Here is a 22500-nt window from a genome sequence, read left to right as displayed (position 1 = left end):
GTGTATCCACGGAGTCTTTATTCCACAGTTTCGGAGAGATTTTAGGATGAGCGTAGCGGATTCAATTATTTAGCAGCTCATGTCATTCGCTCCTTGCTGTGAGAGGCTAACGCGGTTGCGGGCGAAAGCAACCTCACCTTGCTTGCTGGCTCATTCGGGGGATTTCAAATGTTTGTTTTAGGCAATTAATTACACCCTTCAATTCTGCTAATTTCTTTGTTTTGTGTTGTTTTCGATCCATGCCAACCCCCCCCCTCCACCTCCCACCTACCACTCTCTCTCTCTCAATTCAATTCAATTCAATTCAAGGTTGCTTTATTAGCATGACTGTAAGTAAGTACAGTGTTGCCAAAGCACAATTACAACAGCATTACAGGAAACAGTAACATGGAAAATTGTGTGTATACCCTCACTTTCTCTCTCTTCACACACACACACACACACACACACACACACACACACACACACACACACACACACACACAGGCAGCATACACATTATAATACATTGGATTAATTACAGAAATTAGGTCGGGCATTGTGGCAAAGTGTGACTCACTGTCGTGTCACATGTCGTGACAAGCTGTAACATATTTTGCAGCCAGCGGAGCAGTCAATCCTTCTCCTATCAGGTGGGCCAATTTATCACAGTCTTTAAGGGAGCTAAAATTTGGAATTTTATTTGAGAATTGTAAAAAATATCTTTTTCTAATCTGTTCAAATTTTGGACAGTATAGGAGAAAGTGCACCTCTGTTTCAACCTCACCAGTCATACAGTGACCACAGAGCCGCTGCTCTTTGGGAAGCCATGATTTTTTGTACCGGCCTTTCTCTATGGCAAGGCTGTGGTCACTTAGCCTGTACTTGGTAAGAATCTGTCTCTGCTTTGTATCTCTGACGGTGGAGAGGTACTCTGCCAATTCATAATCTCGTTTTAGTGACAAGCAGGCTCATTGTTACATTGTTAACGAATGTTTCAGACCATGATGCATTCCTTTAATGACGTCTTCAATAACATTTGCCTTTCGAGTATAAATTCCCACTTAGCTATTACAACCTGTCTTTACATAATAGCAATTTGGCTTTAAAAACATTAGCATGTTACAAATAACCACTTTTAAGGTCTATTTTTTAATGGTCAATAGTTGCATGGTTTTATAAAACAAGTGTCTATTGTTAGTATTATAGATTTTTTTGCAAATGTATTACATTGAGCAAAACCTCCAGACTTTTCATAATTTTGCACATCAGGAAAACAGTGTTTCATAACTAGACCTACATATCTTCCCTGACTTCCCAGACCTAAATTTACATTTATTTACATTTACATTTATTAATTTAGCACTATTATCTAAAGTGACTTGTATATTTAAATTATATTACAAAGTCTATTGTCCCTGGAGGAGTTTGGGGTTAAGTGCCTTGCTCAAATGCACAATGGTGGAAGCCAAGAACCACAACTTTTCTGGCTACTGCATGCTAGCCTAGCTCCTTAGGTCAGCCCCCCAAGAATGTCAGAACAGCATTTATTGCACAACATTGCCAGTTAAAATGCTACATAGTACATTCTGCTGCTATAAATGTGTCTGGGTAGGTGGCCTACATACTCGTTCACATATGCCAATGCCACCAACACCATCACAAACATTTGCCACTAACACCAATCAAGCGTCTTCCTCCGTTATTTTTTTAACCACCGTCCGCCACTGGTGACAGGTCAATCATTTTGGCCTCTTCATGACAGGTTCAGTGTGTGTTACGATCGCGCCCCCCTGCCCCACCCCTCAAGTGGATTTGTCCAAGCAGCCGCTTGGTTTGTGGGGAAATGTAGCCTAGTACTAGTCCATGCTGGTAGCCTAGGCTATATAAGTGCCCTCCGCTGGCTGGTGTTAAAGGAACCGTATGTAAGAAATGTATTTCAATTAATCATAAAATGGCCCTGATATATCACTAGACATTAAGAAATCATGTTCATTTCAAATATTTATATCACTGACAACAGTAGTCCGGTCAGGATATTGTCATTTAAAAAGTAAAGTTGCAGCCCTCAACTGATGTTGATGTTGTGTTTTGTCATGTCATGTTGTGTTTTGGCCTGATGCGCCACCCTCCACCTATCTACTAATCACAAAGTCAGTAGTGTTTCGCCATCTGGGTTGGCAACCTCGAGTCAGGGGGGAGGGGGAGGGGGAGGGGATACACCGCTCTACAGTAATTTAAAAGTGATTGCAGTACCAGTTTTGGCCACAATCTTACATATGGTTCCTTTAACATAATCACAGTTTGACCGTAAACAGCAATCGTGTCTAGTTTTATTCCATAAATATATTGTTTTTATAGACCTTAGTTGCACGCGCTACCAAGAGCTTCCATTTACTGCACCATGTAGGCTACTGTAGTGCGGTTTGTCTGTCAACATAAAAAAAACTCCGGGTAGCCTACAATTTTCGCACAACTTGGTGGAAAAGTGTAGCACAGGTTAAAGAAAACCTATTCATGTTTGGACTCAAAAGGAACTTCAAAGTATTTCCCATATACTAGCCTTTTAGCTCACAACGACAGTGAAAGTGAAACGTGGAAAGTGGAAGTCTCTCCACCGAGTGTTACATTAGATGCACAATCAATCGCGAGTCGATGCACGTAAAAAGTATCAACTGGTAGGTTAGTAACGAAGGTAGCCTAATTTTGCAAAATGTGATGACGGCACACAAACTTGGGCAAAAGCGTTTAGTAGGCTATACACTTGTGGTGATAGCCTACAGTTAATGTGAATCGCTGACTATAACCAAAGTAAAGCAGAAGATGTGCACCAAATAGGCCTAAAGGCTGTGGTTGTGTTTCTACAACATGTTGGCACAAATCGTAATTTCTGTCAACTATGACGATCTCCATGCATGTTCAGTAGCCTATATTTTCATTTAGTCAAGCAGTGGCGTGGTTTAATGCATGGGGTAACATGACGGAGACAGACAGAAGATGAGCCTGTCTTTAGTAGCCTATCCCTGAATCCTGTCCCTCTCAAATCACTTTAAAATGGTGTGATTAGCAACCAGAATTTTAAAACAAATCCCGAGAGACACGGACCCCGTGTTATTGATTATAATAACCTATAGGTCCAAATCTAAATGGGTTCAGTTTATGAAGTGTTGCTACAGCATGATACTGTGTGTTTGTTATTTATGGGGGGGGTCGTCGGTCCAGTGGTGGGCCGGTCCAGGAGAAAATTGCCAGGGCCGAATTTTGTTCCCAGTCCGACCCTGGTGACAAGTAACATTCTAATTTGGATTGTGATTTCGTTTGATCATCCCAATGTTCCACATACTTATTCTTACTTTGATTCATAATTTGTTTTACTTTGATCTGATTTTGAAAAGCAGTGCTGGTCTGAGATCGATGGGTTAGAGTATTAGTTAACTTCAGAACCAACTGGCAAAGGGGACTGGTTTTAAGGCTGACCTCTTGGGTTTTGTATGCTTGAAACTGTATGGTGTTCTCGTCACTAGAATTTAGGTGGATCCAGAATTTCTTTTTTGTATATTTAATGCCAATGGGAATCTGCCTAATTCTGCCCTGCATGCATTTGTTGGTGTTTTCCTTTGGACTCTAAGAATGTTTCTAATAAATTCTGCATGTAGGGATTCAGTGGGATATTTGTCCCATCTAGTGTAGTCTAGCTTGCTGAGTGGACCCCATACCTCGCATCCATATAATGCAATTGGCATTATTACACTGTTGAATATTTTGCACCAGATTTTAATTGGGATTTGTATTTTATGGAAATTTCTTTTGATGGCATCGAGAGCTCTACGAGCTTTCTCTTTTAGCGCATTCACTGCAAGGTCAAAGCTTCCTGAGGCACTGAGTTTCAGGCCTAGATAATCATAAGATAAAGAATACTCTAGAGCGGGGTTTCCTAGAGTGAAAAGGTGTCTGCCTGCCTGAGATCTTGCTTTCTTTTGGAATATTACAATCTTTGATTTGTCCAAATTGACTGTCAGGGCCCAGTTCTGACAGAATTGCTCTAGCAGATCTAGGTGCTGCTGTAGTCCTTGTTCTGAGGGTGACAGCAGCACCAGGTCATCTGCAAAAAGCAGAAATTTAACTTCTGTATTGTTTAGGGTGAGTCCAGGTGCTGTAGATTGTTCCAATACCACCACTAACTCATTGATGTAGATATTGAACAGAGTTGGACTCAAGCTACAGCCCTGTCTCACCCCACGGCCCTGAGTGAAGAATTCTGTTCTGCTGTTGTCAATTTTTACAGCATTTTTATTGTCCATATAAATAGATTTGATTAAATCATAGGTTTTGCCCCCTACACCGCTTTGTAAAATTTTGTAAAAGAATCCATTGTGCCAAATTTTGTCGAAAGCTTTTTTAAAACAAAGCATGCACAAATGTTCTTTTGTTTTTCTTTGAAAACATGGGTGTTGATTAGGGTGTGTAGGGTGTAAATGTGGTCAGTGGTTCTATGTTTTGGCAAGAATCCAATCTGATCTTTACTCAAGACATTGTGCTTGATAAGGAAGGCCTGTATACGGGCGTTTAGAATACAGCAGAAAACCTTCCCCAGGTTACTGTTCACACAGATGCCTCCGTAGTTTTTGGGGTCAAATTTACCTCCACTCTTAAATATTGGGGATATAAGCCCCCTATTCCAGCTCTCAGGAAAGCAGCCAGCTTGGAGAACAAGGTTAAATAGTTTTAAGATGACCCTGTGCAGCTCAGGGGTGCTATGTTTCAGCATCTCTGTTTTTATATTGTCAGGTCCACATGCTTTTTTAGGTTTGAGTTTCAGGAGTGCTTCTGCTAATTCTTCAGATGTGATTTCGTAATCAAGGGGAGTTTCATTGTCTTTAATGACTTTTTCAAGGAGGTGTAATTTTTCCATTATAATTTGTTGGCCAGTAGTGAGGTTATCGGGAGGGATTTTCTCATAGAATTGCATGAAATAATTCCTCCATGTTTCTCCATCTTTTAGGGGTAGCTCTGGGTTTTGTTTGGGATTCAGGGTGTTCTACTTTTCCCAAAACTGATTTTGGTTGATGGAGCTTTCAATTTCATCTAGTGTGATATTTTCTTTTTTCTTTTTTTCATCATTTGCTTTTAGTCTTTGAGTTTTTTACAGTAATTTTCTCTCATCTCTGGATTGTTTGGTTGCCTGTGTTTTTGATTTGATAGTTGTCTGAGATTTTTCCTCATCATATCACACTCCTTATCAAACCATTGCTCTTTGTGGACTTTATTTTTGGGTTTGGAATTACCTCTTGAGAGGTTTGCTTTATGTGCAATTATGAGGTATTAATTTTATTAGTCATTTTAGAAGAGTTGGCTGCATTGGTGAATTCAGATGCACTGTCAGATGTCCATTTATAGGTTGGTTTGAGTTTTAAAAGTTTCTTAGTATCTGTTATCTTGATTTGCATAGTTCTTTTTAGGTATACATTTATTTGACAGTGATCTAAAAGAGGAAGCTGTGGTCTTACAGTGAATGTGTTGATGGAGGAGGGGTCCATGTCAGTAATTGCATAGTCAACCACACTAGACCCAAGAGCTCAGCAGTATGTGAACCGGCCTAATGAGTCCCCTTTCATCCTACCATTAAGAAAGTACAGGCCTAGGCCTCGACAGAGATGCACTAACTCCTTACCATATTTGTTGGTGACAGAGTCGGGGTTGTGTCTTGGGTTTGCTGTGATTTCTAAGTTCGGTGATGAAATAAATTTGTTTTCTTTTGCACTGATTTGAACTATTTCATTTTCAAGGCCAGTTCTGGCATTGAAATCACCACAGAGCAGCACATTCCCCTGAGCCTGGAAATTGCTGCATTCTGTTGTCAGGTTACTAAAAAACTCATCTTCACAGTATGGTGACTCTGCGGGTGGGGTGTAGATTGTACAAATGTCTTGACTTATATGTCTTGAAATCTTGACTTATAACCCCATTTTTTTAACTTTAACCATATACGAGTGAGATCTCTTTTTATAATGGATAAATAAGGTGACAGGTATTCCCTACACCAAATTATAACACCCCTGAATCTCTGCGTGTTGTTTGATGTTTTTTTTTTCAAAGATGGTAGAATAATTTCTTTGTAGTCTGAGGGACAGTGTGTGTTTATATCTGCCTTACACCAAGTTTCTAAAAGAACAACAATGTCATGGGTTTTGATGTTAAGCAAAAAGTCAGGATTAAGACTCATTGCTCCAAATGCTGATTAATAAAGCCCCTGGATGTTCCAGGAGCTTATAGAAACAGATTTAACCATGTATAAATGTGTTTGGTTTCAGAGAAGTCTAAAGAGATGTTTAAGAGGAAGGGAGAGATATACGCTACATGTGACGTGACACGCTCTGAATTCTGTAACATATTACACATTTGCATTATACATCTCTCTCTCTCTCTCTCTCTCTCAGTAAATAATCTCCCTGCTTAGCCGTTCAGAAAATTCCCACAGCGTGTGTCAGCGAGAGACATTTTGTTGTGATTCCCTTTCATTTGGTGGGCGCTTTGATTGAGTAATCCCTTTCATAGTGTTCCATTACAAGGGTTTGTGGGCTAATGACTCGCAGTCATCCAGATGTTGGCAGCCTGGCTCCTTTGTCCACTCTGGGCAGCATGACCCCCCTCCCACCTCACACCACCCCACCTCACACACACACACACACACACAAACAAACAAACAAACAAACAAACAAACAAACAAACAAACAAACATACACACACACACACACACACACACACACACACACACACTGCTGTGGAATCTGCAGGCCCTTCTGTGAAAGTGGACAGTAAGCATTTTTTGGTCCCTTCCCCTCGACAGAAAACTCATTGGACTACTGCAGAGGTGATTCTATGCACTATGCACAAGTCCTGCACAATAGCTCCTTCTTGTGTCTGATGTAAATCACTCTGCTGTGAACAAGGCAGTGAGGTGACAGGCCTACTGTTAAAGTCAGGGGGCTGATGTAGAGGAGGACGATGTGCAGCATTGCACTCCCAAATAAATAGAGCCTATTTGTGTAGCAGTTGATGTGGCTAAGCTGTTAGCCTGGGAGCAAAGCGTTTCACTCTGTAACATATCATATTAGCCCAACGGGAGCTGCTCCTCTGTTTTCTTTTGTCTTCTCCTTTCTGCAGGTGCTTTGATCTTAGCTATTCTGTTGAAGGCTCAGGTGTGGGAAGAACGAAAAAAAAAAAGTGGTCCTCCCCTAACCACTCTATTTAAAGAGCTTCAGTTGTGTCATGGACAATCAGCGTTCGGGGTCATTAAGCAAACATGACCGCGGGATCCTTGGTTTAGCGCGCCTGGTTGAAAACACAAACACAAACACCGGCACCAGGCCGGCTAGGGGAGGCACAGTGGACAAGGTGAGCGATGATGAAGTGCTACAGTTTCGGAATGCTTCAGAATAACACGGTGCCTGCTCAAATAACGGCTCACTCCAAGGAAATGGGTCAGCAATAAACTGAACAACATTTGAGGTTATTTCTCAATCTGCCCTTTTTAGTGTAGCTTAGCATCCAAGGAGGATCATACTGATAAGTCATCTGCAGTGAAGAGCTCAAATAAAAAGCCAACCTGATAACTGAACAGCTGTGTGTTCTATAGGCCACATGGCTTCTTTAACGGATGCACACTGCTGCAGATGCTTATCATTTATAATTGAATGGCATGGCTGTATTGGGCCCCTAATCAGTGTTTCCCATACATTGACTAATCTGTGGCGGGGCGCCACAAAATAAAAATCGTCCGCCACAGATGAATATTCTATGTTTAATTTAATTTAATTTAAATTAAATATAAGGTCAAATCCTTGCATTGCCATTGAGCTGCGCTTTTTGCGCACGCAGCCTTTCCTTGCCCGCCCGCTCTCTCTCAGAGCCAGCTGCCCTCCTCTGCATGGGCATTTAACAAAATATTCACGATTGTTGAAGGATTGTTGTTGCCACATAGAAGCATTGCATAGAAGACGTCTGGCTAAATTGCTATTAAATCCGCTTAGCATCGTGACCATGCTGAGCAAATTTGTTATGTATAGTAGGCTACATTGAAGAGACTAAACTAAGTTAAGTTATGAAATCAAGCAGTATCTCAAAGCTAACGTTAGAATACTGTTTGGATGTCGAATTTAGCATGCTTAGCCTACTTACAGCTGCTTGTCAATTTCGTTGAAGGGCTCATTTTATTGACTCTGACACTGAATGTTTGCAAAATCCTGATGTAAATGGAAAAGTGTTTTCCAAAATTCAAAAGTGCTTGTCCCAAGGAGAAGTACGAACCTTTATTTTAATGTAGAAAACGTTCTGAATTGCATCCACACATCAGCAGCCTTTCAACTGTGTTACAATTGCAAGGGTTCCCTCAAACGTCTTAAAGTGACAGGCACTCAATTAGACCTATACACTACCAAGACGATCTTAATCCCCCCCATTGTCAAAGTCAGCTACCGCCACAAATTGAATGCAATTCTGTGGGAAACACTGCCCTAATGCAGCCCTCTCTGCTTCTGATGAAATGCAAGCATAGCACATTCTCTTTCATCACTTTTATTCTTTCTTTGTGTTCTTTCTCCATGGGGTAGAGAGAGCTCTAGGAGGATTCAGGCAGGAGAAAATAAGGACGAAACATGCCATGGATTCTAGGAGTGAGCATCCGTAGAATCCGACTTCAAACTAACCTTCTCCACACACTTAGACTGTAAACATCATTCTAGCAAGGGGGGCCCTGCTATTTTCGCCACTCGAGAATGAAATACCTTTTGTCATTTGACTCTGCGAATTCCAAATCCATTGACCAGCTCCGACTACGCAGGGGGATTAGCCAAGAAAATGTCGTTATTAAAAACTGTAATTACCCTATGGTTGACAATTCATTCTCAGCTTTTTTTTTTCTTTTTTTTTCCCGGGCTTCGGGAACAGTTAAATTAAAAAAGACAAGGACTACCCAGAAGAAAAGATTGGATTAATCAGTCTCGGCGTTGACCTGCTCACGGCCAACGGTATTAAATTGGTCTTCGGAGACCCCCACGAAAATTAGGTCGAAAGAGTCACTCAATTATATGTGTTGACTTCATCTGTGTGTTGTTCCCCTCAGATGCCCGGGCGAGTGATTTCACAGCGGAGAGAAAGGGTCCCCTAATCCAGCCTCTCCCTCATACCCAAAGATCAAAGACGGGGCGGAATTGCTGCCCATGGTATTTCTGCAATGCTCGTGAGAGTAGCTGATGTGTTAGTTATTCATCTTCTGTGTTTAGTATGCGGAATTCATTTGGCGTGAGCATTTAGGCACCCTCTGCGATATTTCACTTCACTGCTGCACATGCTCCAATCAAAGCCAATTACTGATGCATCTTGCTCTTTTTATGGGAGAGGAGGAAGAGACAAAAGTGCTTCTGAAATGGCCTGACGGAAAATGACTAGACTACTGCCTTTCAGCATCTAAACCATGTTGCAGTACCAAATGTTAACTCAGAGTCAACTGAGAATGTTCATACTGCTCAAAATAAGCATGCACACACACACACACACACACACACACACACACACACACACACACACACACTCACACCTGTGTGCACAGGCACACCGCAGGAAAATATGACCGAAAGTGTTGAATATTCAATGTTGTTATGCATCGCATAAGGTACAGCTGACGAAAAAAAGGCCTGTGGCGTGTTTTGATGTGTTTGGCCTTCTGCCTTCCGATTTCAAAGTGTATTGGGCTTTCCACTGGAATGTGGGAATGCCTTTTGATGATTCTTGAAAGGCAATAAAGATGCGGATGATTAGTACTCCTTCCTGGTAGAAATAGCTCACGCCAAAACGGACCCCCCAAGCTAATCTTCCATTTGCATACTAAAAGAATCGAGAGCCGGGGCATAGAGGCGTAATCCAGCGCCGTCCTTGTGCTCCTCGAGACATCACACTAGCCACACAAAAGGCACAGGGAGGCTGGGAAGCACAGCAGAAATGCTCTAAGCCCAAGCCTATTCAGCAAAAAATCAAATAGGGAACGTGACGGGGCATGGGGAAGGGTTGCTTCTCTCTCTCTCTTTCTCTTTCTGTGAGTGTGTGTGTGTGTGTGTGTGTGTGTGTGTGTGTGTGTGTGTGTGTGTGTGTGTGTGTGTGTGTTTGTGTGTGTGTGCACAGTGTGCAAGTATGTCAGGGAAAAGTGTGTGTATGTGTGTGGGGGTTGTATAAGGGTATTTACTGGTGTGTGTGTGTGTGTGTGTGTGTGTGTGTGTGAGAGAGAGAGAGAGAGAGAGAGAGAAAGACTTCAGGTTGTGTAGACATAAAATCCACTAGGCATTAAGGCCTTGTTGTTCTTAATTTGACGTCTGTGTAGATGACAAACTGACAAATAATTGGCACCATGAACGATCAGAGAGCTGCTACCAGAGAGGCAATAGCTAAATGACAGGCTGGATAATATTTAGACTTCCAAGTGACATCTTTATTTTCTTACTATATTGGCACTGTTGTTGTTGATGGTGGTGTTGTTGTTGACTCAGTGGGCTGGTAGGATGGCTGGGAATACAAGCGGAAGAAGAAAAAAACAAAAGAAATAATGATCATTCATTAATGCCTGCTATCTGGCAGGGAGGGGGAGAAGAAATGGAAGGTCATCACCCTTGTAAATAAGGTATAAATCTGGCCAAGGCCATTTTGTCTCCGTCTCCACTGAATCATGTGTTTGTCAGCTGAAGACATCCATAGTGTGATTAGCTATATTTGCATGGATGGAAAAACTGGAAGACCACAGCCAGTTCGACAGAGGACAGTTTTCAGGATTCACGACAACAGCATCTGACCAGCTATAAAAAGCCATAGCCAAATGAGACCATCATAAAGACCATGAATAGAAAGGTATCCATACAGCTCTACAAACCAATGTCTATATTCCTACTGTACTTCCAATGTCTATATTCCTACTATATTCATACTAAGAGGTTTGTTATGCCACTAAGTATATTTGCTTTGCTGTTCTATGCAGCACTCAGACAGCTACCATAGCACAACTGACACTGATAATGTATCATGAGTTGCTTTAGTTACAATGCCACAGCCATTACTGACAGAACAGAGAGAAAGAGAAAAGGAAAGAGAGAGAGAGAGAGAGAGAGAGATAGAGACAGAGAGACTAATCGTATTTCAGAGAGACAGATAGAAATGGAGGGATCTGCTGAAAAGGCAGAAAACAGTGCTGGTGAGGCGTCCTACGTCCTACATTTGGCCAACGAGGAAACAAAATGGGTGACCCGCTGCTTTAGTCATAATCGAGGGAGACAAGATCGACCTGCACACAAGCTCTCATTGCCTCCAATTTCACAGTGGGCCTGTGAGCTCCGTCTGTACCAAGGCATTCCGCATGCTGCAAAAAAATGCACAGCCCTCGACCGTGGTATAATTGCATGGAAATAGTCTTCTCCCCTCAGCAGATTTTTACTGTGGCTGGAAATAACAAACAATAAGGGAAAATCACATCTGCAGTGCATTCATAGGAAATGGTCCAAAAGACTTCATTTCCACACCTCCCTTTTTTTCCGTTCACTCTGCTACATAGAAATAGGAAGATAATGGGCACATCATTTAATACCATGCTACTATGGACTTTAACCCTTCTAGAATGTTCCTCTATTCTGTCACTTCTTTGTGGTTCACTTTAGGTTCACTTCCCTAGGAGGCCTCAATAGTACAGACTAAATAGTGCAGTCAACAACAGTGGCAGAGGATACTAAGCTGGACAAGACATTTTGACTCTGCCAGCCTGATGGTTCACACAGTGATAGGCCAATTAAAAACACTTGGGAGGTGTGTCACATGTGCATTTCAATCTTCAGCAGCTCATTCTATCACCAACGGATGCCGCTGCACCATGGCTGCATGGCATGGTCGTTCGCTAATGACACCGTGCTGTGCAGTAGTGGCTCCGCCCCCGTAGGTTGTTGCAATCTCTCCGCCACCACCACCTCTCACCCCCCAGCCCATCATTGAGACGTGCCGCAGAGAGCAGCTCAATACGGGGTCCCTCGCTAGTCAACATTTCACACAGATTGATACGCTTCTCCCCCACCGAGCGAGCATGCCGCGGCGGCGGCTCTGGTGACCTCACCTTGCTTGTGCGCGGATCAATACGCGCGCATTAAGGCAAAACAGAGAGAATCAGGAGAGGAAACGCCGAGAGAGGCATCAAAATGTTAACACCACACATAAAGCAGCTCGACTGGTAAAAATGTCCAACAGAATAAAAGGTGACAAATAGAATAAAACACAATATATCAAAATAAAAACGATGAGAGAGGTTGAGAGCTCCGATGTCCTCCATTGCGGTGCAAATGCTTATGTTTGTGTGGAGGTCAAGTTGAAGAGAATTTATATCTTTTAATTAACTCTCCACATTTATTACTATGCAAACATGGTGGGTCTCAGATAAAACAACTCATCCATTGTGACTTTTCTGTGGCTTCTTCCATTATTGTCCTATATAAAATAGAGGACATGAAACCAATGAGGTAATGGTGAACCAACCACTGAGAGCCCGTCTAAAAGGTTTTGGCACGCTTTTGAGAATCTATCTCTATTCCATATGGGCTGGCCAAAAGAAATGCAACTTTGATAAAGGGCAAGGCCTGTACACCTTGTCAGTGCAAGGGGAGTCAAGAAGGTGGGCCGAAATTGCCTGAGAAAACAGACTGGCTCTCCACACGAGCGCTGGCAACGGGAGCTGAGTGATGTCTTCGCTCTCCAAAATGATTTTGTACCAAAGCACAAAAAAAGAAAATGTTTGCCTAATTCAAGCACGTCACCTGATAACCGTCCTTGGTGAAACTACGTCAGCCCCCAGGTAACATTGCAGGGGCGAGTAGTAGCCCTGTTTGGCAGCGTGACCAAAGTGGCCTGTTTTTCCCACCGGATTTATTTATGTTTTCTGCAGTAATCAAATGTAATCTGTTAAAAAGACCACGGGGGACCGTAAAGCCTCTACCACGGCCATCAAAACACATCGAGTGAGAACTTTACCTCTAATTCAATTTTACAGTCCTATAATGTTCTGTCACTCCACGTCATATAAACAGATAAATAAATGAGCGACAGCCCTGTAAATATCTGGCAAGGGCTCGCAGGTGTTCCGTGAGGGTGACCACGGGAAAAACCTCGGTCTCATTGAGAAAGCCCATTGGCTCACAGGCGCTGCCAAGGAGTCGACACATTTCAGCAAGGCCTTGGATCTGACAGAGGAACTTAATTAATATGTAGAATTTATTGATCAGAAGATTGCTGGGAAATCATTGAGCATCCTCGGCTGCCTTTTAATCGGTAGGGAATAATAATAATTTAAAAAAAAGCAGAGAGCAATAAATATTTCAAATACACATGTGGTGAAAGGAGCTAGGGGGGAGGAGGGGGAAAGGGAGTAAGTTTGAAACGTGAAAGAGAAATATGCAACGACGCGTTCAAAATAAATTGTGCAGCTTCAAATTCAGAAGGGCTGCAGGAGTTGAACCGTCCCACGCTTTAATGAAAAGCTGGAATTCAGAGACGCCCTCGTTTGCAAGCGTGCGGAAAAATGACCAACTTAATTAGCCACGGCCAGGAGCAATTAAAAGCGGGGCCCCGTCGACTGAGCTCTGGCGAGTCGGCGAAAGAGAATCATCCGGGCGAGCGCCTTGACCCCGCCGAGACGTTACCCCTCACAAAAACGGGAGCAGAGTGGGGGGGGGGGTAGTTGTGCCAGAGCAAGGAGCAGTGGGAGTTTTCCCAGGTAATTTCCTTTTCATTATAACAGGCATAAAAGGCATTAGCAGTGAATGGCACTTCCTCTGTGCACTGACTGGTGAGCGCTGGCGTGGTGAGCGCCGTGTTCCAGCAGACTGACTCTGAGAGAGAGAGAGAGAGGGAGGGAGAGAGGAAGAGAGAGAGAGAGAGAGAGGGAGGGAGAGAGGAAGAGAGAGAGAGAGACAGGGAGGGAGAGAGGAAGAGGTGGTAAGAGAAACAGAGGGACCTAAGCTTGGTAGCGGTCCAACTCTCCTGCCGTACGTCAGCCCATACTGCAGTAGCACAAAGACTCTCTCCTCTCCACTCCTTTGCGTTGCTCTCCTCTCCTTTTGTCCACTCTGTCCCCCTGCCTTTTCAACCATTCCTTTTCTTTCTTTCCTTCTTTCTGTCGTTCTTTCTTTCTTTCTTATCCCTCCCTTTCTCTCTGTCATTTTTGTCTTTTCCCGTTTTCATTGGAGGCAGACACAGAGACAAAAAAGCCCGGACTTGGCGAGGGTCCCTCCCAGCCAATAAAGATTGGCTCAGGCTTTTCTGCATGTCGCAGCACAGGTTTATTGTTGCTTTCCGACGATTTTCAGGGCTCCTCCAGTCAGCCCGCTAAGAAAAGCCGGACTCATAAAGGAGAACAAGAACGCAGTGTTCAAAATGGGGGTGTGGGGTGTGAGGGTGGTTATAATGTGGCATGGTTGGGGCGAGGAGGGGGGTGGGCACAGGGAAACAGGGAAAGTGCTTGGGCAAAGGGAAGAAGGCAAGAGAGAGAGAGAGAGAGAGAGGGAGGGAGGGAGGGAGGGAGGGAGGGTAAGCGAACACACTGCCTCTGAGGATGTTTTGAAAACTTCGCTCCAAAGAGGGGTGGTTGAATGGGGCCACACGCTGTGATCCTGACAAACACAACGCAGTCTGACACCTCATCAGGCCAAGAGCCCGCAAACAGCCCCCGGTCTCCCAATGCCGAGAAAGAACCGGGAATTAAGCCTCCAGTGCACTCCACCAAAAACATTCCCAATCACTCCTCAATCATGTGCTAATCGTGCCGTCACTGTCAGAGATAAAGTACCAATCCCAGAGACAGTTGATGTCTATTGGATGCAAAATATTTCCATGCTGTGAAATTCAAAGACAGCTATCTCAATACTGTTGCTTTAAGGAGTGTTATTCCATTTTCCTCAGGCAGATTGACAATACAAGCAAAATAAATGCTAATTGCCACACTGAAGGAGTGTTTAGAAGAGACAAAAGTGTATTGTTGCATATTCATCTCTTATTCTTCTGTTTCTTCTTCAAATGCGAGGAGCTTGGTACTTTGCATCAATATTTACACAGAATGTGGGGGGGGGGGGGGGTGCAAGTTTTTGAGAGTGAGCATATCATTTTCCACTTAGACGGCGGAGCTTGCATTTCCCAGTAATGACCATATTTGTTTGTATTGTGCATCTGTGAAAAGAAAAACACACACACAAATACACACACTAAACACACTTGACCATGGGCAGCTTTGTTTACCAATCAAATCTAGTCGTTTATGCCTTTTCCCCTGGCTTCACTTCAGAGGCTAAGCGAAACAACTGACAGGTGAAAAAGGGGACACAAAAACACCTGGTCGTGGCGTTGCCCCAGAGACTCCGTTTTTCTCGAGCACTCATCTCGACATCGCTCTTGAAAAGAACAATCTCATCTCGCTAAAAACATGCCACAAGTCACGACACATCAGCACAGAGACCTTCAGGGACATGGCTCCCCACGCAATGTGTTGAAATCAGAATGCATGTGGAAGAGAATTAACCTGACCCTAGCCAGATGAATTTCGTTCCGCTTAGCTCCGCCTAGCTTCACTCACATCCATCTGGGACCTCTTCCCTTGAGAGTGATTTCTGCAACCGACTTTATGGTTCAGCCAATCAGGACGCAGGGCGGGAGTTTCATAGATGTGACATAGCTGAAGCGACTGTGACACTGTTATTAGCGCCACGGGTTGGCTTCGATGTGAGTGGTTGAAGCAGCACGCCAATAGATGACGGACAAGTGGCTTATTCAATCATATGCAAGCATTTTTTGATTAGGCCCAGCCTTCTGAAGCAACACTTCAATGGATCGGTTCCAGATGGATGAGTGGAGCTAGGCGGAGCGAAATTCATCTGGCTAGGGTCAGGTTAGAAGAGAATAGCCTTTTCATCACATTTAACATTTCAATATTGTTTTGAAAAAAAAATACACAGCCTTGTTTTTGAAAGCCTCGCCAATTTATACATAAATAAGGACATATGACATAAAAACAACTGCATTTGAGCAAGATCGGAAAAAATTCTTACAATGATAATACGAGTCCAAGAGTGTATTTTCCTCCATCTTGCACATGGTCACTTGGGAATAGCACGTCCAAGTGTTCAACAATAGCAAGGGTAGGCGCATACCATACCTGCAATATAGATCCCCTGCACTACTGTATCTGTGACTGCGGAGAGTTGTTTGTCCTAAGGATACAGAATAATTCACAAAAAATATATACTCAATACACAAACGTGAAGCATTGCAGCAATACACACAGACACACAGACTGCATTTGAAACATACTGTAGGTCATAAAATGCTTGTAAGCCATGAGGAAAAATACTGACTGTCATCATGATTGTTGTAAACACTACAATTACTGGTACATCATGGAGACGTTGATGTTGTGATTGTGTGACTATTGGATTGCCAAGTTCGGTTGCACCCTGATGTAAAGATGCGTTTCTTCTGCACTGCACTCATTGTATAAGCAAGGTCACATATGCGAAAAAAAGAAAAAGCCTGTCATGTCTCAGCATGGGCTTGAGCGTGCTGCACAGCCAAAAAACCCTTGAGTCGCTCACACTAGAGTGGCTGAATTTTTCTTTTAATGAAATAAATAAAGAAATCTTCAGCCCTCCACACACACACACCCATCCCCCTCTCCTGTCGTGAAGGATTCCGTCGTTAATCCATGGGCAGCAATTACCCTAAAGTCAGACTGGATATTCAGTTGCGCTCATATATCTGTCATTATTCTAAAACCCTCTGGTAGCAAGACACTGTGAGGCATGCTGCGTCCATGCCTGCTGTCAATCAACAAAATTGATATCATTTTCTCCCTCTCTTTTTTTAAACTGCTCGCTCGCTCGCTCACTCACCCATGCATCTAGGGGACAGGCATCAAAACATTAAATGCAACATGTAATAGAAAATAATAATGTGAGAAGTAATGAATGATTGTGGAGCCTCACTTGACAACTACACCCTCTCTCCTCCTTTAGCTGCTTCCCTGCCGTGTGCTGCATAGAAAACATGGTACAGTTGAGATTATAGCATGACACACTGTGGAGAGAGAGGAGAGAGAGAGTTTGAGAGAGAGAGAGAGAGACAGAGAGAGCGAGGGAGAGGAGGCTGAGACAGTGAGCTTCAGGGTGAAGGTAGAAGAGCCTTGGGTAATTACTGTACAGTGAGCATGCAAGCTGCGGGATACTTTACTGAAAATGATAGTCCGAATGCCATGTAAAGGATGTGTGTGTTTGTGTGTGTGTGTGTGTGTGTGTGTGTGTGTGTGTGTGTGTGTGTGTGTGTGTGTGTGTGTGTGTGTAGGGGGCGCAGCGATGACTCACGAGGAGTGAAGTCCTATTCAGATACACTTTCATGTGGTGTATGGCCACCGGGGCGCGTAGAGAGAGAGAGAGAGAGAGAGAGAGGAGTAGAGGAGAGGCCAGGGGGCTGCTCATGAATAACACATTTCTCTATAGTGCACATTTTAAGGGAAAGTGACTATTTAAAAGGATTTAAGGATTCAAAAAACGTTATTGTCTATCACATGGTAATAGAACATTTACTTGGGTTAGAGGCTCATAGGGATTTGGCTAAGAGAGAGCATAACAAAAAAATCCATAAATAATTAGATAAATGTGCTAAGCTGCAATTATCAGGTAGTGACAGTATGTGTTTTCCTTGTTTACCATTCATATAGCAGTGGGAATGGAAGATTATTTGTTCTCTTTGTAGCCAGAGGTGCTCTGAGCCATCTGCCTGATGAGAGCAACTGAAAAGAACGGTGGAGGATCCTTCATGCTTTCTTTTTACTGCATGAAGGTCTGAGAACTGGGTCTGAGAAGTATTAGTAATTTTGGCTGCATGCTTGATGATTCTTCTTGTGAGTTTTTCCTTGCTTTGTTTTTGTCAAGACGTTGTACCAGGATGCAACACTGAACGTGAGGACTGATTCAATTAGTGACTAGTATACCACTGTTGAAATGCCTTGTCTAACATTAAAACCTTCCAGGCTCCTCAGGTTTTTAGTTTTTTTAACAAATTCCATCAGCATGTTGTGTGAAGGACTGATTCTGGTTAATCTCTGGGTCCACACACTTATTAAAGATCTCAACCTGGGGAGCATTTCCCAAACCCATAGTTGCTAACCTGTTAGCAACTTAGTTGGTTGGCAATGCTATGCATTGCAACCAGCAAAGTTAACTTAGTTAGCCACTATGGTTTTGGGAAATGTGCCCCTGTTCCGTCACCTGCCCATCCAGACTGAGAGGTTTGGAGAGGGGGGGTGTGGGGTGCCAGGTGTTCTGTTCCTCCCGAAACAAAGCACTTTGGTTGTGCTGATGTTCAATTCCAGGGAGCTTTGGACTGCCTGCGCACGGACAAGGAGTACTCGTCATTCAGGTGGGCCACCAAGGCCTTGTCATCAGCATAATATTATTTGAAAAGTGAGCAAAAACTGTTGTTGCAGGTGATTTCATTAGTGTATATAGAGAAAAGGATGGGTGAGAAGACAGCCCTGTGGGACCCCAGCATTTAAAACCATGTTGATGGATGTAAGAGTGTGTGCCATGATTAAACATGATGTAAAACTGTGAGTCTGTGCACAATGACAATTTATTTCACATAACTGCGAAATACACCAGCTTTTAATGTGGATCGCAGTGGGTCTACTCATTTGCAGCCACTTGCCCCCACTGCTTTATGGGAATTGTAGTAGGAAATCACATAGCAGGAATATTCCATGTGCTGCTCTTGCCTCCTGGGCACAAAGGTAATTGTTATGCATTTCAGTATGTACAGTCACATAATTTTAAAGTGTTAGTTCATCTAGTTAAAAGGATCCTGTTTATTGCTCTACAGCATGACTCTGTCCATCTCAGGCAATCCCCACTGTCGGACATTATCAAAAGCAATTTCATTGTTATCAAAAAATAATATTACCTCAGGGCTTCCAGCCAAGCCGGAGTGCATACTAAACTCACTATACAAACACAAACAATGGGGGAAAATACTTCTTCAGAGCTTATTCTTATTTTGCCTTCCGGATGGCAGCACTAGAGGTCTGATAATGAGAATGAATCGACGTAATAACAAGTAGAATCTCAGCATAGGTGAACTGGAGAGAGAACTGTGTCAAGGAGGACCAATTTGGGCTTTTTGAGACCTACATAGCATGGAAAGGAGCCGTGCATCAGCTTAAAATTTCATCACAGGGAACTTGGAGAAATTAGATTGCCGTTGCCTAACATATCTTATTTATCTACCTTTTAACTCACAAGTAACTGTTTCAACAATAGCAACCACAATAAAGTCTACACTAGCTCTATCTCAATCATGATTTACCTTCTAAGAATTAGATCTCCACGTTAGCGCAGTATCTGTGGCCTGTTTTGACACCATCCATTACTGTATGTACACTTTTGCGTGGCATTGCATTTGACTAATGCAATATATACAAAGTTATTACACATCGGTTGCAAACAACACTTGTCCAAGCTTAGCAACGGCCTCTTGCATATACACATATGTAAATTTATGCAAACACATGCAAAGTGCTCCATTTTCCACAAGCCTGTTATCTTAAGATCAAAGGTGCATCCCCTGAAAGACAAGGAGGAGGCAACAGAACGCTTCTCTCTGTGACAGTTCCGGTGCAAAAACACGTTAGTATTGAGAGGACATTAGAATAATCTCATCGCCCGTTTTCTGATCAGCGGACCATTGCAAACTGTGGGAGCCGGGGCCTCGTTTAAATGCCGAGCTCATTCGCAGCCCACCTAGGAGTGCTTATTAACAATTAGATATGATGTTGCGCACATTAACCAAATCAGCAGTGTTCAAACGTCTCTTGCCGCTGCGCATGAATTTTGGCTCCCAGATTTCTTTTTTTTTTGCCTTTGGAGTGCTGCTGATGGTACCTCGGGAGGAGCTGGCAAGAAAGCGAAGAGTGAGATTTATCGGGGAGCTTCATCCCCGGGCAAACTGAAAGGAGAGTGTGAGGCAGAGGTGTGTGAGTGAGTGTGTGTGTGTGTGTGTGTGTGTGTGTGTGTGTGTGTGTGTGTGTGTGTGTGTGTGTGTGTGTGTGTGGGGAGCAGAGGGGGACATTCACATGAGAGTTGCCACTGCATGGTCAGTGTCTGTCCATTGACTGCCTCATTTATAAAACAATCTCCCGTTTCCGCCAACAGACTAAAGGAGAGAGAGAGAGAGAGAAATAAATAGGAAGAGGAAGAAAGAGGGGGGTAAGGAGAGAGAGAAAAAGAGAGGGGGAGAGGTAGAGTGAGAGCACACAGGAAACAGGGGAGGAGAGGCAGAACCAGTCAGAGCCAGCAAAATCTGCAGAGGGTGTAACGAATTCACCCAGAATGGAATTGCGGCAGATTGTTGTTATGGAGTTAGACACCAGGGAAAGAAGCAGCCAACTAGTTGCCACGGCTAAGTCTAATAAAAGAGAGACGGAGCGAGAGAACACATAAGAAGGAGAGGAGGAAAGAGGGAAATAAGAAGGAGATTCACTCGTGCACTCAATATTGCATAATTAATGGAATGGACCTCTAGCCTGAATCTGCTATCCCACAAGTTTTTGTTACATTCTTTGTGGTCTGCAGACATTTGATGGTGTTGGCGCTGTCGCTAACGACCATTGGTCAACATTATATTTCATGCTATTGGATCAGCTCAATGTAAAAAGCTGAGGATGCTTATTCTTAAACCACAGGCATTGGGCACATCAAGCTCCCTAAGACCTACAGGTTTTCAGCTGGGTGGGTTTCCATGACTTTCTCCATGTGACTGAAATAACATGTGCTGTCATGACATTGATCTCACGGCCATTTTCTCTCCCATCACTCTAACCAGTAGCCATTGTTTGCTAATTGGTCCACCAAAGCTGAGTCTCAGCTGATGGCTCCCACATAATATCTGAGCAAAGACTGAGATGAAGAAATCTGCCAGCAAAAGACAAGTGGACCTCTGAGAGAGCAATAGAGATTTGCAAACAGACGCAATATGATCTGGAGTATTTAGATAGATCAGACTGGATTGTGGCACACACCACTGCGTACATATGTTCCGGTCATATTTCTTCATTCTCCTCGGTTGCAATCCTCCTGGAGTGGCAATCAGATGTCACATTTATTTGCCATTAGGAAAAATCACTGCCATTCATTCAGAGTTCTCTGTGAGTGCAAATTCATCATTATAATTTATGCTGCTAACTGCTAACTGGGGAAATCACTTACAATAACAAATAACAGGTGCCAGGTCCACAGAAGAGACCTGCTTCAGACATGTACTTTACACTAAGTCCTGCAAACCATTAAAGTTGGCTCAGCTTGAGTATTGACCAGCATCTTCCAGTTCTTATCATCAATGCAGCCCCACTGTGATCGATGTGGAGCTAATATTATATTCCACTACAGCCTCTGCAACTCATATTATGTCTAGAGGAGCCAACGCAGCAGGACGTAATTGTATAATTGAGAAGCCAATTGATCGATCCTTGATTAGTCCCTGAAGTTGATACAGTTGCTGAAGCCTTATTGTCAGCCTCATCACTGTACAGCTGGATCTGAAGTGACACTTTTTGTGTGATCCCTTTGCTGATATATCCTGAACATATATTCAAACTCAAAATAAAAATGGTTGTTTCTCTCTCTCTCTCTCTCTCTCTCTCTCTCTCTCTCTCTCTCTCTCTTCCAAACTTCGATTTTAAAAGTAACGCAAAATGACCCTACAGGGTACCAGTTAGATAACACAATCGCAGCATGTGGCCATGACCGCATGTTTTTATTACACTCTACACCAGGGGAACTCCAGCATTAGCTTGTAATCCAATTCCTTCGTCAAGACAAAAAAAAAAGAAACCATTCCATTAGCCAGTGAACACACTGCAGGTAGAAACATCAGAGTCCTGGAGAGGGGAATTAAGTCCACAAGAAGTATGGGAATAAGATCACTGCTGGTAATTATTGTTTGAGTAGTGCCGTAGCCCTAGCCTTTGGGCATCTGTAACAATGCTGTAGCAATCAGTGCTAGCAGCCATCACTGTCAGAGCTTGATGCACTCAGAGACAGCGAGAGAGAGAGAGAGAGAGAGAGAGAGAGAGAGAGAGAGAGATAGACAAGAGCAGGACTACTACTCTCAGAGCACTGAAGCTTCTTACAGCTGTGCTTCAGCTCTCTGCCGTTATATGCCTGACGTACCAGATAGCAAGTCTGCGGATGGGAAAAAAAAAGACTTTCTGTACTGTACCTGCAGGATATTACTTCTAGGCAAAGGTTTGATGGTTTGAGTGAGTGAGCAGCAGAAAGAACGAGATATATAGATAGATAGAGAAGGACACAGAGGAGCTTTTGTGAGTTTCTACAACCCTCCTACATCTCTCGGATTTTTATTTTTAAGAAATCTTTGCGATGGGTGTATGTGTGCTTTTCTTTCCTGAAA

At 43.2% G+C, this 22500-nt stretch overlaps 1 protein-coding gene across 7 annotated transcripts in view; it reads right to left on the bottom strand.

The window, feature by feature from the left end:
* The window catches only part of il1rapl1b (interleukin 1 receptor accessory protein-like 1b), a 297593-nt gene that overhangs the window by 242141 nt on the left and 32952 nt on the right, over positions 1-22500 (bottom strand). The gene's annotated exons all lie outside the window — the stretch shown is intronic.

This window comes from Alosa alosa, chromosome 23 (genome assembly GCF_017589495.1).
Source record: "Alosa alosa isolate M-15738 ecotype Scorff River chromosome 23, AALO_Geno_1.1, whole genome shotgun sequence".
Taxonomy (NCBI): Eukaryota; Metazoa; Chordata; class Actinopteri; order Clupeiformes; family Clupeidae; genus Alosa; species Alosa alosa.
This window is presented reverse-complemented; position numbering and strand designations above follow the sequence as displayed.